The 15,713-nt window shown below is 43.4% G+C and overlaps 1 non-coding gene across 1 annotated transcript; it reads right to left on the bottom strand.

Moving 5' to 3' along the window:
- Positions 1-10,197: 10,197 nt before the first annotated feature.
- TRNAN-GUU (transfer RNA asparagine (anticodon GUU)) lies at positions 10,198-10,271 on the bottom strand. The gene has a single exon. It is a non-coding gene; the product is annotated as a tRNA-Asn (tRNA).
- Between the last annotated feature and the right edge of the window lie 5,442 nt (positions 10,272-15,713).

The following is a 15,713-nucleotide window of genomic DNA, read 5'->3' as shown; positions in this document are numbered from 1 at the left end:
CTCATAAATAAATCAAGCAGGCCAGCTAGTAAGCGATCCCGAGGGGCTATCTTCTCTCCCATGCTGGTGCCTTGCTTAACTCAAGTATAAAGTGGAAATTAAAGCCAAAATCTGGGGTGATAAAATTCCATTTGAATCTTGAGATCCAAGAAGAAGGATAGCTTCATGAGTTCGTTCTGACTCCTAGCTTAGCTGGAAAGCTTTTGCTTGTATCTGGCAGTGGGTGTAACATCCATCATACTCACACAGAAGAAGGTTTGCTTATCTAGCTCTAAGGCAGTTATAATCATTTACAGAACCAGGGTTTGCACCTACTGAGGAGGAGAAAGGGCTGATGACCCATACTAGAACTCCAAGATAAGATCTTTCAGTCGATCAGACGGCCGAGGCCTTTAATAAGGTCCGGTTGTGCCAACGAGTTCTTCTAGTTATGAATCGCCGTAGGGAGGTAGCATTACATTTTTTATTAGAAAAATAGAGCTCCTCATAGAAAAGAATGGCGAAGAAAGTGTTAGAGTACTTTCTTTCTGTTCAGTCCTGGAACTTATTCTTTTCCGATCGACCTATCAACAGTACCGATCATACCCCGTCGAGCGAGTTAGGAGCTGCTCACAAAGAAGGCCGAAACCAGCTCACCTTGGAGGGTCTTCTCCCATCCAGTCAGAAGTGGAACTAAAGATTAGGATCGCGGGAAATAAACTGAAAGGCAAGAGTGGAGGTTAGCGGGTCTAAAATCTAGTGGGAACATTAGAGGTATCTTCATCATGAAATATGATTGAGATCACACGTAGTACTGACCGCAAGCAGCAGTTCACACTACTGCTTGTTGATTCAATCTATCACGCTTACCACAAAACCGGCCACAAAATTAGAAGGATAAGGTGATACCATGAATGACTTATTCCAGAGACGAAGTCTTAGATTCCGGTACTATTGCACTAGTATTCTGAATATTGATACCGGGGCTATCACTGAACTCAACGAACGGTTCAATCTGACGTCATGGAAATATTATACAGTCAAAGGTATGATTGCAATAGCTAGCATAGAGTATAAACCTGTTTATCCATTGGTTAACCATTGGGTTGCACATACAGTTGCATGTTATATACTATTACAGAAATATATCTATCCAAGAATCCCAATCTTGAAGGAGGGCGATCTTACGACAGCTTCCATCATGCCAGTGCTATACTTGGAAAAAGGCTCCTATCCAGAAATTGATGATACCCTTCCTACATCAACGAGCATCTGGCTCTATGATGAATCGGATCCTTCTCAAATCCTCCCGATTGATTATATAATCAATATAGTGTATAGAGAGATGATCCAAGTTGCTGAGAAGTATCATAAGAAACCTGTTTATAAAGTGGGTCTTAGATTTTTAGCGCCCGATTCGAAAAGAGAGGAGATTAGTGAGTGCTTATCTTCATCAGATCTTTATAAGATGCTTTATGACTCGTTGGAGATATCAGAAAGACTACAAACCCTAGTCTCTAGTATACCGAGAAGGCCAAAGAAAACGAATATAGCCGATACTCGGAAAAACCCCTACACCACTAAGCTACAAGATAAGTATCAACTAAAGCTTCCAGCTGAAGAGACTCTGACGATTCAAAACTCTAATCTAAAACTTTCTAATCGGATGAGGGTTCCTAGTATTTGGAGCGGATATCCAGACACGCGCAACACAATTCCCTCTATTCGGTCGATTTATAATCAAATAGTCGCGGAGAGGAATGAGAATGACTTCTCTCCTTGTAAAATTCACTATAATCAAAATGTGAAGAAGGTTAAGCAGGTTCCGGACGTTCCAACTCTCAAACCAGTCATTGTTGTTAATATGCTTACACTTTTATATAGAGATAGATATCAGCAGTTTAAGATACCACATTCAGGTGCGTTCGTTATGGTTAGAGCTAATCAACCTCTAGCTTTGAAGGATAATCATATGTTTTCCACTGACTACTCAACTATTATGAAGGTTAGAGGTAATCAAGTATCTGTTTTGAAGGATAGTCATATGTTTTCTTCCGCTAATGACTCAACTCTTCTCGCTAAGTGTCTAACCGAGGGAGGTAGATGGTTAGTATATAGTTTGTTGACCAGTTTAACTAGGAGAGTGAAAAATGAAAGAAGGAGTATTCACGTTTATTTAACGAATTTCGATAGAGATGATAGTTATCGTACACTAAGGAATTGTTTGATACATCATAAACATGAGTTCAAATGTTCAACGCTTACGAGATATAATAATATCTCCAATATGAGGGTGTATTCAGCAGTTAATAACCGATTACTTTTCAAAGTACGGGACTTTAATGATCTTTTATGTTATATCCAGGAAGATGAGTTGGTTGATATGTTTTGCCGACAACACAGTTCTAAAGCTTGTAACACCGAGACGATGTCAATACACAATCTAGTAGAGAAAAAACAGGAATATGTGAACTATATGATGCATGATATTATGCTGTACGCAGCTATAATGCAAAAAGCGCAAGAACGCTATTGGATGAATTTCTAGATGGACCTCTTTTATAAGGAAAACTTTGCAGAAATGAAAACACCTAATTTCACGGTTAGCAACATCTTGAAAACTTATTCTTGTTCGTGTCAAGAAGTTGAAGGGGGGGAGGTCGAAGTAGCGAATCCGTCAATTGAGTCAAATACGTCTGATTGATAGTAGGATTGCTAACTAAACAACCGTAATTGATTTTTAGTGTATTGCTAGTTATGTCTTTGGTACGCTGACTCTCTGCATGAAGGTGATAGGAGCGCAGTCCTTGTAAACCACATTATTATTATGAATGCACAGCTCTGTACAGGGTCTATATGTAGGTTCTAACCTAATCCTACATGCGTTTCTCTCATCCTTTATCGTTTCCCTCACATCATCACCCCTTTTTCTTTTTCGTATTAAGAAGGGATTTATTGAGAGGTTTTTAATGTGTCTTCGATCATCGAGCAGGATAAATGATAAATCGGTAGGTTTTAGAGTAGCCCTATTAGGTTGAAATCAATAATGCCCTCGCCCGTAAGAGTTATCCGGTAAAGATATATAATAGCATTGTGAATGGTGATGTCAACATGTAACCGTAAAGATCAGAAGGGGCGATCTATACCTTTCTCAACAAGGTCGTACACTAGGCGTGCTAACAAGCCCTCCAACCTCCCGTCATCTATACACTCCATCTGACATAGGAAGGTTATCCCTTCCATTTATCGGGTACTCGAGTTATGGTGTAAAATGGGGGCCCGGTTTTATACACTCCCGGGTAAGTCGGTTTGTGCTTGTGTCCTCATAGAGTTCGTTTTGCCCTTGACCTAGGAATAGAGTCATGACAAAGGATGAGGCACGCGATCGTTTTTGCTTCCTACGAGCGAGCGCTGCCAAATCAACAACACTTGTTTGACGTTATGCCGATTGCTGTAGGATGTTGACGGGAAGGCATCGTCGACTCTCTCTTCCATGTTTAGGTACTGTCTGAATAGGGTGAGTAAATCGTTGTATTTTATCCTCTAGAAGAGTGAAATATGACGAAGAGCGGTTCGAATGTATATAGATGGGGAAATTCCTATGGCTTCTATTTACCACTATCAGATAGAGGGCATAAATCTCTTGATAGCCTGTTTACTCAACTACCATGCTTAGCTAGTCTGTCTGTGGGGGTAGGAATAGGGTAGTCTCCCCTTCTTCGTAAGTAGCCGAACTCGGATCTTCGCAACTATCAAAACTCGAACTCAATAAAGCTTCTGAAAGTGGTTCCGTGTTAAGCGACTCACTCTCATTGAAGGAGTATCGCCCGATGCAGATAACAGCGTTGAAGTGGAACTAGCCTTTTCTTTTTCCACTAGATTCGAGGTTACAGGACACGGAGTAGACGTCAATCTCTTGGAAATGTGGTTCATCTCAAATCTTCCCATTCTTTCTTCTATTTACGAAGTGGTATACCACCCTCTGTGCATGTGGAGCCATCTTTTAGATCTATGACGTGGATCTAACAACAGCAAAAACACGTGCGACATTGCTATTTACCCCTATGGCATAGCTAGGATTGTAACGAAGCCTTCTATCACAGATAATCCTCGCTATTCTCCACTTCAATACACCCATCCGCTAAAACAATGACTTTTCTTTCATGTGGGGTACAAACCAGACAAGGGGTTGTACTATTCTCCTCATTGAGAGAGTCGATTTTCCCAGGAATACCTACATCTTCTAACAACGATTCCAGATCGATATATGGTTCATCCTTGATTACTATAATCACTTCTCTACCCAACCATGAGTAACTAACTCCTGGATATGCCTTCCATATCTTCGAGTCAAATTGCACCCTCAAGTAAACGTGAAATAGCACCCGAGAGATTTCTCCTATCTCTGGGACATACTCCCATGAAGCATCCCACCCTTTATCCTGATAGTAAAAGGGGTTGTTTAACAACATTCCGATCAGCGCTTCTTCCATGCTACTCAACCCATCTACATAGCTTAACACAACTTTCTGAAGAGTAACTTCTTCACATTCCATAATGAGAAGCCGATCTTGTACACTCTTCTTACATTCGTTGACATCTTACTAATATAAGAATAGTGAGCTTCCTCAAGATCTTCCAACTCGTAAATGTTGTGCGGGTGACCTATCAATTCCAATAGACGTTTTGATAGTGCCATCAATACTAGTAAATCTACGCCGCACCCCGCTCTCCAAACATTAGTAGTTTGGGTTTCCGCATCATAATATTGGTGTGAATACCCTCGTCTATATTCACCATGGAGGAGAGCCTTGAAGGCGTGAGGAATTTTTGTTAGAGAACAACACTCTATGTTTGATAACACATAAGGATTAGCTAAAATTGCTTTAACGGCGCGCTCCATACGGAAACGGAGGACTCCCCGACTCTCCCATCCCTTTGGGTCGCTATTATACATTGTCTCTACTGTTGACGCTAACCGATATGCGGGTCTTCTATTCAGGTATATACAATAGCTCCTTCTACCATTCCTATTTATGCTATATAAGATATCAGAAACTCTAGAATTGCTTCCATCCATTCCCATACTAATTATTCCTGAAATACCTATCTTAATTGATTGAATTTGAAACTGCATCCTCATCTGTTTTTGCCTCATAATCATTTTATTATTCGTTCCCTCCTTTCAATATGTTGCTGAGAATTTCTGAGAGATTTAGGTCTGGAGGAACTACACCAGTCCCAATGCATACTCCACCAATTATTAGACCAAATCCGATGAGAATACTCCCCCAACCCACATTATTACTATTGCTGTCGGGCACGGGACCCTCACCCCCACCATCTGCTGCTGGAGGGAGAGGTATGCCGCCCTCCCCATCTTCGATCCCGCCATCAAAGGGGCCGTCGTTGATGTTTTTGTCGTATATGATATGAGGGATGTCATCCCTTACAGTGGGAGGATCCATAAGATCTGAATGCATATGCTCCCACGAAATTAATGACGATCCACCCGTCGCCCACCCTAGAAATGGTTCAGAATTTCTCATAATTTCCATGAAATTACCCATCCCTGATATGAGTTCCAGAATCGCAGCATCACCTTGTGTGATACTCAACAATGATAGTCCCACAACAGCCTAACTGGACACTTGCGAGTAGATTCCCATACACGTATCTGTAACCCACAGACGTATTATCCATTATGACAAGGGCTTTAGTCTTCATCGCTAGAGCATTGATACCCCTATGCATCCGGAACCAGTGCAATTGGTGTGATAGTTCGTTATGCAAGTGTTGTATCGCTATGTTATATTCAGGAATACGACGATCAAAGACTCCTTTATCCTAAAATATTTCCTTCATCGTTCTTAAACACATGAGATGATTCAAATATGCCATATGCCATATAAATGTTGGGTTCCGCCCGAATTCCTGCCAAGACTTTCTCTCATTAAAATTGATTTCCCTCACGACATCAGGATTTCCTAGATGAGGATTTGCCCTTTTAGTGTAATCGAAACAGCTAGTCTTATAAATGAAATCGTGATTACGCTCCATAAACCTAATGAATTTTCGTTCATAACCAGTATAGCCACTCAAAGATAATGAGTGTGACGCACTAGAAATCTCCACGCCGCAGCACTTCGGTTTAGCCGTGCTTAGTTTCTTCAGCCAACCGTTGAAATCATTAAATGCCCCCATTTCTGGTATCATCTCATACGGTTCATAAACTCTCCTATTATCAATAAGTAGATTTCTGAAATACCTGGCATAACTACCAGAAGCAGAAAGAGGTGTTTTCTTATATAGTGGTGGTTGAGTATTCGTCGTAGGTATACAGGTCTCATAAACAGAGTGGGGAGACAATTTTTGAGTCATTTCGCTTTTGTTTCCTTCATTTTATCCCCTTTTTAGCGGTGGATATTCAAGTTATTAATCGCTTACGATGTGAATAATATAGATTCAATATCTAATGAGGTATATATTATTGATAGTAATCATTCAGCGTCTAATAAGCGAGATGACATAGAAGAAGTAGAGATGGAGATCAAATCGACTTCTAGTGAAAAGGGTAAAGGTTTTTCTATAGTTAGTAAAGAGGATTTGATTGCTATAGGAATCGTCCTTGGATCGGGGGCATACGGTGGTGATGACGGTTCAACTGGGTCAGATACTTCCGCTACTTCATTAGGGAAGATGAATAATATCTTCGTTCGTTGTTCAAAGATCAACAGTTTAATCCACAAAATTAGCTGTCAATGTATATCTGCTCTGAAACATTATCCAATCATCGATATTAGTGCGACATGGGCTTCGTTAATCGATTTATTGTGTGCTCTCGGAGGTGCTATACAAGGTTGGGCTGCTCTATATGAAACTGAAATCGTGATAGCTTATATAATCTATCTGTATTTAGGGGAGTATTTTACTAAATACCGGTTTGATATCAGTCATCGCGTAGCTGGAAGTGCTTTTGATTACAGTGTTTTTGATAGACCGAATACTTGCATAGTAAAGGCACCTAAGAAATTGTTATTGTTTGACAAAACTCTGCCCTTTTTTGCAAATTGGCCTGCATCTTCGACCATTCCGTGGTCTACCATTAGAAATAGGTATTATTCAGTTAATAATTTGAATAGAATAATGAATTCTTTAGGTTTAGTGAGTATAAACAAGTTAACTCTGTCGTGGAATGAGATCCATAACACATATTATGGTTCTAGGGTGAAATCCCTATTTGCTGAAGGGTACACTAGACTATTAGTTCAAGTTACAACAAGGGCATATGCACATAAATTCGAGGGGGGTAGTTTCTGCACTTTCCATATCCTCGTTTTATTAGGGATCGGGGTAGTTGTTTGGTACAAATTTAGTGCACAAGATCCACTTACTCTACCACTAGAGGATACGAAGCTCCACTTGTTCGAGCCATTCAAACATTATAGTTCCGTAGTAGAGGGTTATAATAAAATCACATACTGGATGACTGAAGATGTCGTGGAGATAGTTTATAACAATTATAAACCTTCTTGTGAACCTTTTTGCCGAATAGTTGAGGTTAATCAATATGATATGGAGCATCTGGCTCAAAAAGAATGTATGGCTTCGATTGGACTAGCAATCATGATTGCAACCTTTATCACTACAAACGTGATTATACCTATAACACTACCCCTTATACAATACTGAAAGAGGGCATATTATAAAACTATGTTTTACCTAATGAATTTACGAGCTATTTTACACCTGGAATTTATAAGCAAGAGATTTATACTCTTAAAGGGTGCCACATAATCCGTTGAGGGGGAATTCGGACATATAGTTCGAGGCATAATTTGTCGAGAATTCTGTATTCTGAGACTATACTAGAGTCGTCATCTAACGTCAGCCTTCTCTCCACACAGCCTGCATGTAGGCTATTACCAATCAAGGTATGCCACATCCTTCACTTAAGGGCGGGACGTTGTATAGTGTAGTCTATTATAGGTGCGGTTTGAAACCACTTTGATTCTCTAAGGGTTTGCCACAATAAAGAATCGCTATAGTGCAGATAGTCCGCCTGCTTTCAACGTTATTATTGTTTATGATTTAAGGCTGCAACCTCCTTATCTGTAGTTTGGGTTACCGGCGGTGGTACGAGCCATCCCCCTCCTCTGTTTTAAAAGGATTGAAGGATCTTAACGTCAGAAGTGCGGCAAGCAGACTGCCATGAAGAGTGGAACTATATTGGTTAGACGAGAGTCTTGTTACAATACAATGTCCAAAGAAGGTTTTTTTCTGCCGGGTGTTTGAATCTGTCTGATCTTGTATTGGATTAGTGATGTTCATTTCACTCGTGCTAGAAAACATATTCTCTATATGTTCAAACAGCTTTTCTGAGAAAATAGACCTTTAAGGCGAGGTACAATGCATACACAATTCTCATTCATTCCTAAAATGATTTAGAAATAGAACAATCCATTTATAGAATTCGCTACTGCGCGAGGGGAAAGGTTCTACCCTCAATCTTACTTGTATCAACATGTGACGAGGAAGCATCATTGGCACATGTCTATGACAAATCCTATTCGAGAGGCACCGAAGGCTGGTTAGAGATCGGATACTCGACCATAGCTACCTCTTTTTCTAGATCTAGTTAGAGATTAGTTGACTCCCCCACAACAACTCATGCACTACATAAATCTCATGCGGTTGTCCATACCTCCCATTTAGAGCACATATCTCACAGTGGTAGGCTTGGCGAGTATACCGACCGTCAACTTCAGGCACAACCACGGGCAACCTGAAAAGTAACGACGATATTTTCTTATACTGCTCTGGAAAGAGATACAACACTACCTCAGGGCGGTATTCATTCTCGATAACATCCATATATGACCCGAAAGGAAGATCGGTCCCAAAAACGGTATCTGAATTCAACACTCTAAGTTGAATCTTATGTGCAAGAAGTTCAATGAGTCCCGATACTCCGATTTAGGAAGAACCTCTTCTGCTCTAGCATGGGATGCTCGCCGACTACATCAATACATGCTTTATCATAAAAAGGATGAACGCTGAATGTCCTAGAGTCTCACTCATGGCATTTGCTCGAGTTATAGAGGCTTATCTATATTCTTATTATTGTGCTTGGATAGCAATCCTTTCTTTCAATCGACTAAGACTGTTAGAAAGCACATTCATATAAGCCTTGCCTTTCAGTAACTATCCTTAGCGCTGTTCTTCTGCCTATCTCCTATTGGTCAGACAGATCCAGGCTTATCAAGTGGTACTGAAATAGGGTCAAATTTTGTTTAGTAGAAAGGAAGGAAGACGACATGGGTCTCGTCGGACTTGATGACGATGCCGAAGTATAAGGGAGGCATGGGATTTAGAGACATTGAAATTGAGAATCTGGCTATCTTGGCTAGGCAAGCCTGGCGGATTCTACAAGATCCTATGTCTCTTAGCGCCTGGATGTTGAAAGTGGTTTATTTTCCAACTGCTCCTAAGTGCTGCTCTAGGAAACAAACCATAACAGATATGGACGGGAATAAAAAATGTACGCTGAGTAAATCTATAATATTCCTATTAGCCATGTCACTTAGGGAAACTTCTGGGCGTGGCCCAGCATTATAAGAAGACCGGTAAAAAAGGAAGGAGACTATCTATTTGCTGAGACTATGGTTACTCTTAGCTTGACATACAGAGTTTAGGATGTGATCGATCGGTCGGGAGGATAATAATAACAATGTAGAGAATTGGTCTAACTACCACCCTCCAGTGGAATTAAAGCGACTCGCCAAGGCCAGTTCGATAGAAAGGGAACCCTTGTGGAGAGACAGGATCACCTTATTTCGGTGGAAGAACCTCTTGATCTTACGCCCTATGTTCTTGGTAAAGTGATCTATGTCATAGCCTATTGCTACCCGATCTACAAGTCGGTCTACTTCTGGCTCTTGCCTTGATTGGAACAGCTTTCGAGTAAGAAAGGGCCTTTACTTTCCCCCTGAGGGTAGGAAAATCATGATCGGGATAGCGGACGTAAAGCTATTGAACTTAGGTATGCTCTTTCCTTTTGTCGAAGTGGAATCATAGAACACAATGTGATACGATGAGATAGAAAATGCAATACAAATAGAAATAAGGATAGCAAACGGGTTACCTACTCTACTCCTAAGGGTCAAAGCAAGCCCTTTAATTCCATTCTTTATTCTTACATTAAAGAATGAATCAAATCTCCCCAAGTAGGATTCGAACCTGCGACCAATCAGTTAACAGCCGATCACTCTACCGAACTGAGCTATTGAGGACGAACGAATTGCTTAATAAGCTGAACACCCACATAATCTCGATTTGACACAGCAACACTTTCCATAACAACAGGGATTAAAAAACAGGTGATCAGGACTCGGATCCTGGGTATCTGTCTAACGTGTGATAAGGTGGGGACAGGATTCGAACCTGCAGTCTTCAGGTCATGAGCCTGATGAGTTGACCAATTCCTCTACCCCGCTTCTTCCCCTGATCTTTCTTTCCCTCTTCAGTGAGTGACTCGAAAGAACTAATTAAATAGTGGTTTTCGATCTGCTTTCTATACTAAAATTCGAGAAATCATTTTTTGATTCAGGTTGATTCGGGCAGTTCAGTATTGAATTATCCATCATTTCGAGTACTAAAATGCAAGAAATCTCGTCGTTGCTACTACTTCCCGAATTCCAGTTGGCAAATACAATTATAGTTTGGAAGATCGCCTGAAGGTGTTAACTCTGAACCTGAAGAAACAGAGCAGGCAAGTTCAGAAGCAGAGAAGAGTCAGAAAAGCGGGGCAATAGCAATCATTGAAGCGGGGTAGAATGCATAAAATGCAATACGTTCCCCACGAGAGGTGAGGCACCTTAGGTGCAGACTCGCGACCGTGCTCCCAATCTGGATCTGGATATGAGATTGAATAAAGTTATGATATCTGATCAGAGTACCAATGCATCCGTACTGACTGGCAATAGTTGAGCCGCATAAAGCAAGCAGTTCGAGACTCAATATGCCCACCTTTTTGGTGTATCCGTAGCTCAAACTCACATACTTATTGCAAAAATCTACAAGTCATCCAAACCAAGCACTACGCGCATGCTCCTAGGGGGATAGATTGGTAGGAAAAGACAATCGCTCGTCCCCGACCGCCACTCATAAGGAAAGCAATCAAAGAACACCCCATGCTTCAAATTTGTCAGATAACGTTCACCATACGTGCATTCTACGGTACTTGCCAAATTCAACACAAGTATTCATCAATTTCACAATTACTCAACTAGCACACTTCTAATATTACCACCTTTATATCTCAAAACCATCTATCAAGCATCCAACTTCTCTTAGCATTTAAAATTTATAACCAAAGTGAATTACCAAGCTGTTATAAAGGACTCTCAAAATGATATAAGTGAATCATGAGAGATCAATTACAAAACCACCGCCGTGCTCTAAAAGATATAAGTGAAGCACTAGAGCAAAAACTATATAGCTCAAAAGATATAAGTGAAGCACATAGAGTATTCTAATAAATTCCAATTCATGTGTGTCTCTCCCAAAAGGTGTGTACAGCAAGGAAGATTGTGGTAAACTAGAAAGCAAAGACTCAAATCATACAAGACGCTCCAAGCAAAACACATATCATGTGGCGAATAAAAATATAGCTCCAAGTAAAGTTACCGATAGACGAAGATGAAAGAGTGGATGTCTTCCGGGGCATCCCCAAGCTAAGGCTTTTTGGTGTCCTTGGATGATACCTTGGGGTGCCTTCACTACTAGGAAAAGGGCTATAGATGATATGGCCACTAATGGCGCACCAGACGTGTGGTGCGCCACTACTATATAGTAATGGCGCACCATGAGTTGGTGCGTCATTAGTGTGGTAGACACTAATGGCGCACCAGACACACGGTGCGCCATTAGTAACAAATTTTTTTCCAAAAATACTAATGGCGCACCAGGGAAGAGTGCGCCATTACTAGTTTAACTAGTAATGGCGCACCACCAACGCAGTGCGCCACTACTATTATTATTTTTTGCAAAACTACTAATGGCGCACCTCAAGCTGGTGCGCCATTAGTAACCAGGGTTACTAATGGCTCATTTGTGGGTGGTGTGCCATTAGTAACCTGGGACCAGCTAGATATTTTGGACAACCACACCTACACACTCACTTTCCCCACTTCATTCTCTCCACCTCTTCCTCCAAGCTTGTGTCGGCTGCCTCCTCCTCCTCACCTCATTTGCACCATAGATTCATCAAAATTAAGTGGTTAAATTACCTTTTTTTGATAGGTAAGTAAGGGAAAACTATCTTTATGTTGTAGATCTACTTTTTTTCTCCCTAGCTCGCTCCAACAACGTGCACATGCACTTTTTATGGCCTTGCTAGATCTATGTATGTTTGTGGTGTTGCATATGTTTGTGGTGTTGCATATATGTTTGTGTTTGCAGGTACTGGTATTTGAAATGTGATAGTTGCCAATATTTTGCCGGAATGTTGATTCATTTCCGTTTCGGCAAGAATTTTGGCACTATGCATTCTTTTTGGTCCTATTTTTAGGGAAAGTCATGCCAAATTTTTTCTTGGTTCTAAAATATCATTTTGCTCTACCCCGCAGGCGACCATGGTCCGCACGATGACCGAAGGCATCGTGAATAGGTTTTTGAGCTCCACGAAGGCCGAGATGCTTTAAAAGAACGAGACGGAGATAAGATGTCCGTGTCGAAGATGCAAGTTGAAGAGCCTTATTGCGGACCCGGATTCCGGGCAGGTGCGGGACCACCTACTCTTGTGTGGTTTCATGGATGGCTATCGGTGGCAAGGTGATGAAGATGACTATGAAGTCGTCCGTGGGGGTCGGGCAAGAAATGAGGAAGGGCAGCAAGACAACCACCGCGGCGAGGGCGGGCGAGAAGACGAAGAATCTCCAGGACATGATCAGGACGGTGATGCTGTACACAGTCATCATGTAGAAGATGCCGGACATGATGATGAGGAAGATCAAGACGAAGGGCATGATCATGAAGATGAAGATGCCGGAGCAGACGACGATGGAGGCTGGGTGCAGGACCCTCATATTCAAGAGCTGCTTCTCAAGAAGACGGATAACGCAAGAGCTGCCGCCCGAGAGAAAGCCAAGCTGGATCAACTGGAGATAGACGTGGTTACTCCATTGTATGAAGGATGCAGGCCTGAGGATACCCGCCTGAAAGTAACGCTCATGGCTCTGGAGATGAAGGTAAAACACAAAATGACCGACGCATGCTTCGATGAGAACATGTCATTCTAGCACAAACGTCTTCCCAAGGGGAACAAGTGCCTGACCAGTTTCGAGGAGGCAAAGAAAATCGTGTGTCATCTGGATTTACCGCACGTGAAATACCATGTATGCATGAACAATTGCATCATTTATCAGGACGAGCACGCGGAGTCTACCATATGTCCGGTGTGCGGCGTCACTCGATACAAGAAGAGGAAGAAAGCTCCTCGAAAAGTGGTGTGGTACTTTCCGATCACTCCTCGTCTGTAGCGGTATTTCGCGGACCCTAAGGTAGCAAAGCTCCTGTGTTGGCACGCAGATAGGGAGGAGAAGAAGCGAGAAGATGACGGAAATGATCCGGAGATAAATAAAAAGACAAGATGCTGAGTCACCCTAAGGATGCGAGCCAGTGGCAAGCGTTGAACTTCGAAGACCCAGAATTTGGGAACGATCCAAGGAACATCGTGCTGGGCGCGAGCACCGATAGAGTCAATCCGTTTGGCAGCCAGAGAAGCACATATAGCACCTAGCCTGTGTTTGTGTGGATGTACAACCTTCCCCCTATTTGTGCATGAAGAGGAAGTACATTGTGACGCCCCGAGACCAATGCTCGAGAAGACTTCCACATGTTCCGGGTTTCGCCATGTGTTTCATTTGTGCCCGCCCTTTTATTTTTGCATTGCATCATGTCATCATGCCATCATCTCATAAATCTTTTGCAACTCAACTAAATAAATGGCATGGATCTTTGATCTATTTAAACCGAGGGAATTCACATGGTGATTCTCTTTACAACATATCCTCTCGATATCTAGAGAGCTATAGTAAATATTCCAATTATTTGGATTCACCCATGAACACACTTGCAAATAATCACATGCCTTTTCTCGCTTCAAGTTTGGTCCCCAAACTTTGCTTATTTTCTTTCATCATTTTCCGGAGCTCCACCAAAAATCCGAACAATTTTGGACACCTCTAATTCCTAGCCCTTGTTCAAACCATTTGAATTAAATTCAAATGACTTTGAATTAAATCCTTGCAATCATGCCTCTCCTATTTTTCGTGGACCGTGCACATTTTTATGAATCCGTGAAAATTATCCCCGTGCCCAAACTCTTTCTCTAACCTTTCTTTTCTTCCCTTTTTCTTTCTCTTTATTTTCTGTTTTGAAAAGAGTAAGAGAGAGAGAGAGAGGGAGCCCAAAAGCCAGCAGGCCTCCTGACCTTTTCCCTCTCCCCACCTAAGTGGCGTAAGTCCCAGCCGCCGGCCTCTAAGGCCCATCTGCACCAAAGGCCCATCCGGCCCCTGTCTTCCGAACCCTAGCCTCCCTAATTTCCTTCCCCTCGCCCCCTCCTCGTCCCTCAACGCCGCCAGAGAGGCCTCGTCCCTCAACGCCGCCAGAGAGGACAGAACGCACGCGCAGCCCGACTCCTCTCTGCCTCGTCGCCTCCTCTCGATCCCTCCTTCTCCCAGCGCCACAACGCACCCCGTGTCCGATCCCCTCGAGTCTCCTCTCCGTGCACGACGGCCCTGCAGACGCCCGCCTCCGTTCGTCGGTGCCCGTCGCCGTGGGATTTTCCCTCGCGCCACCGGCCTCTGCTTCCCATTCTCTAGGTCGCGTCGCCGCCTTTCTGCTCCGCCTCCTCGTCATTGCCTCATCGTCCGAGGACCGGCGTCGCCTCCAGTGCCCACAGGTCCTGCGCCATGCCCCGTCTCCAGCCCTCGTCCATGACCGCGACTGTGTTCATCGCCACCACCAGGAGCAGGAGCCCAATGGCCGTCGCTGCCCCGCGCCTCAAGCCCCGAGCGCCGCCATCCACACCTCGCTGCTGCTGTGATCTGCTCCGCCCCGAGCGCCTCCTCTACCTCGACGGCCGAAGCCCGGCCGCTCTCAGCCCCTGTTTTCTGACGAGGCCCGCTGCTCCGCCCCGCGGCCCTGGCCTCCGACCGCGACAACCCCGGCGCCCCTGTTGCCTCCTCCTCCAGCCACGCCTCTGCTATGTGCGAGCAGAGGACGAGGCGCTCGTTCGCCCCGCCATGGTTCCTCGCCTCTGGAACCACCTCCTCGACATCTCCTCTGTGCCCATGGGCCTCGACGCCCTTGTTGTTGTTGCTGCTAGACCACCACGGCGCCATCTTGGAGACCATGGCCACCACCGAGACCTCCCGGAACCATCAAGACGTGCACACGGAGACCCTGGATTCGACAAGTCCCTCACGGTGACCCTGAACAGCTACGGGACATGCACGACTTCGAACCGTGTACCACATCGCACATGTACGGCTACACAACGAACCGCCAAGACCCTGAACGACTACCGCCGCCGAAGTCCGCGAGTACCACTACGTTTGCCATGTACATCTACACCAAGACCGGACCGACAAGTATCGTGAGAATGTTTGTACCTCTACCGTCACCGTGGATCCGACAAGTACCCCTACAACAAGTGTACCTCTACCGTC

The sequence above is a fragment of the Triticum aestivum genome, chromosome 5A (assembly GCF_018294505.1).
Source record: "Triticum aestivum cultivar Chinese Spring chromosome 5A, IWGSC CS RefSeq v2.1, whole genome shotgun sequence".
In the NCBI taxonomy this organism is placed as follows: Eukaryota; Viridiplantae; Streptophyta; class Magnoliopsida; order Poales; family Poaceae; genus Triticum; species Triticum aestivum.
This window is presented reverse-complemented; position numbering and strand designations above follow the sequence as displayed.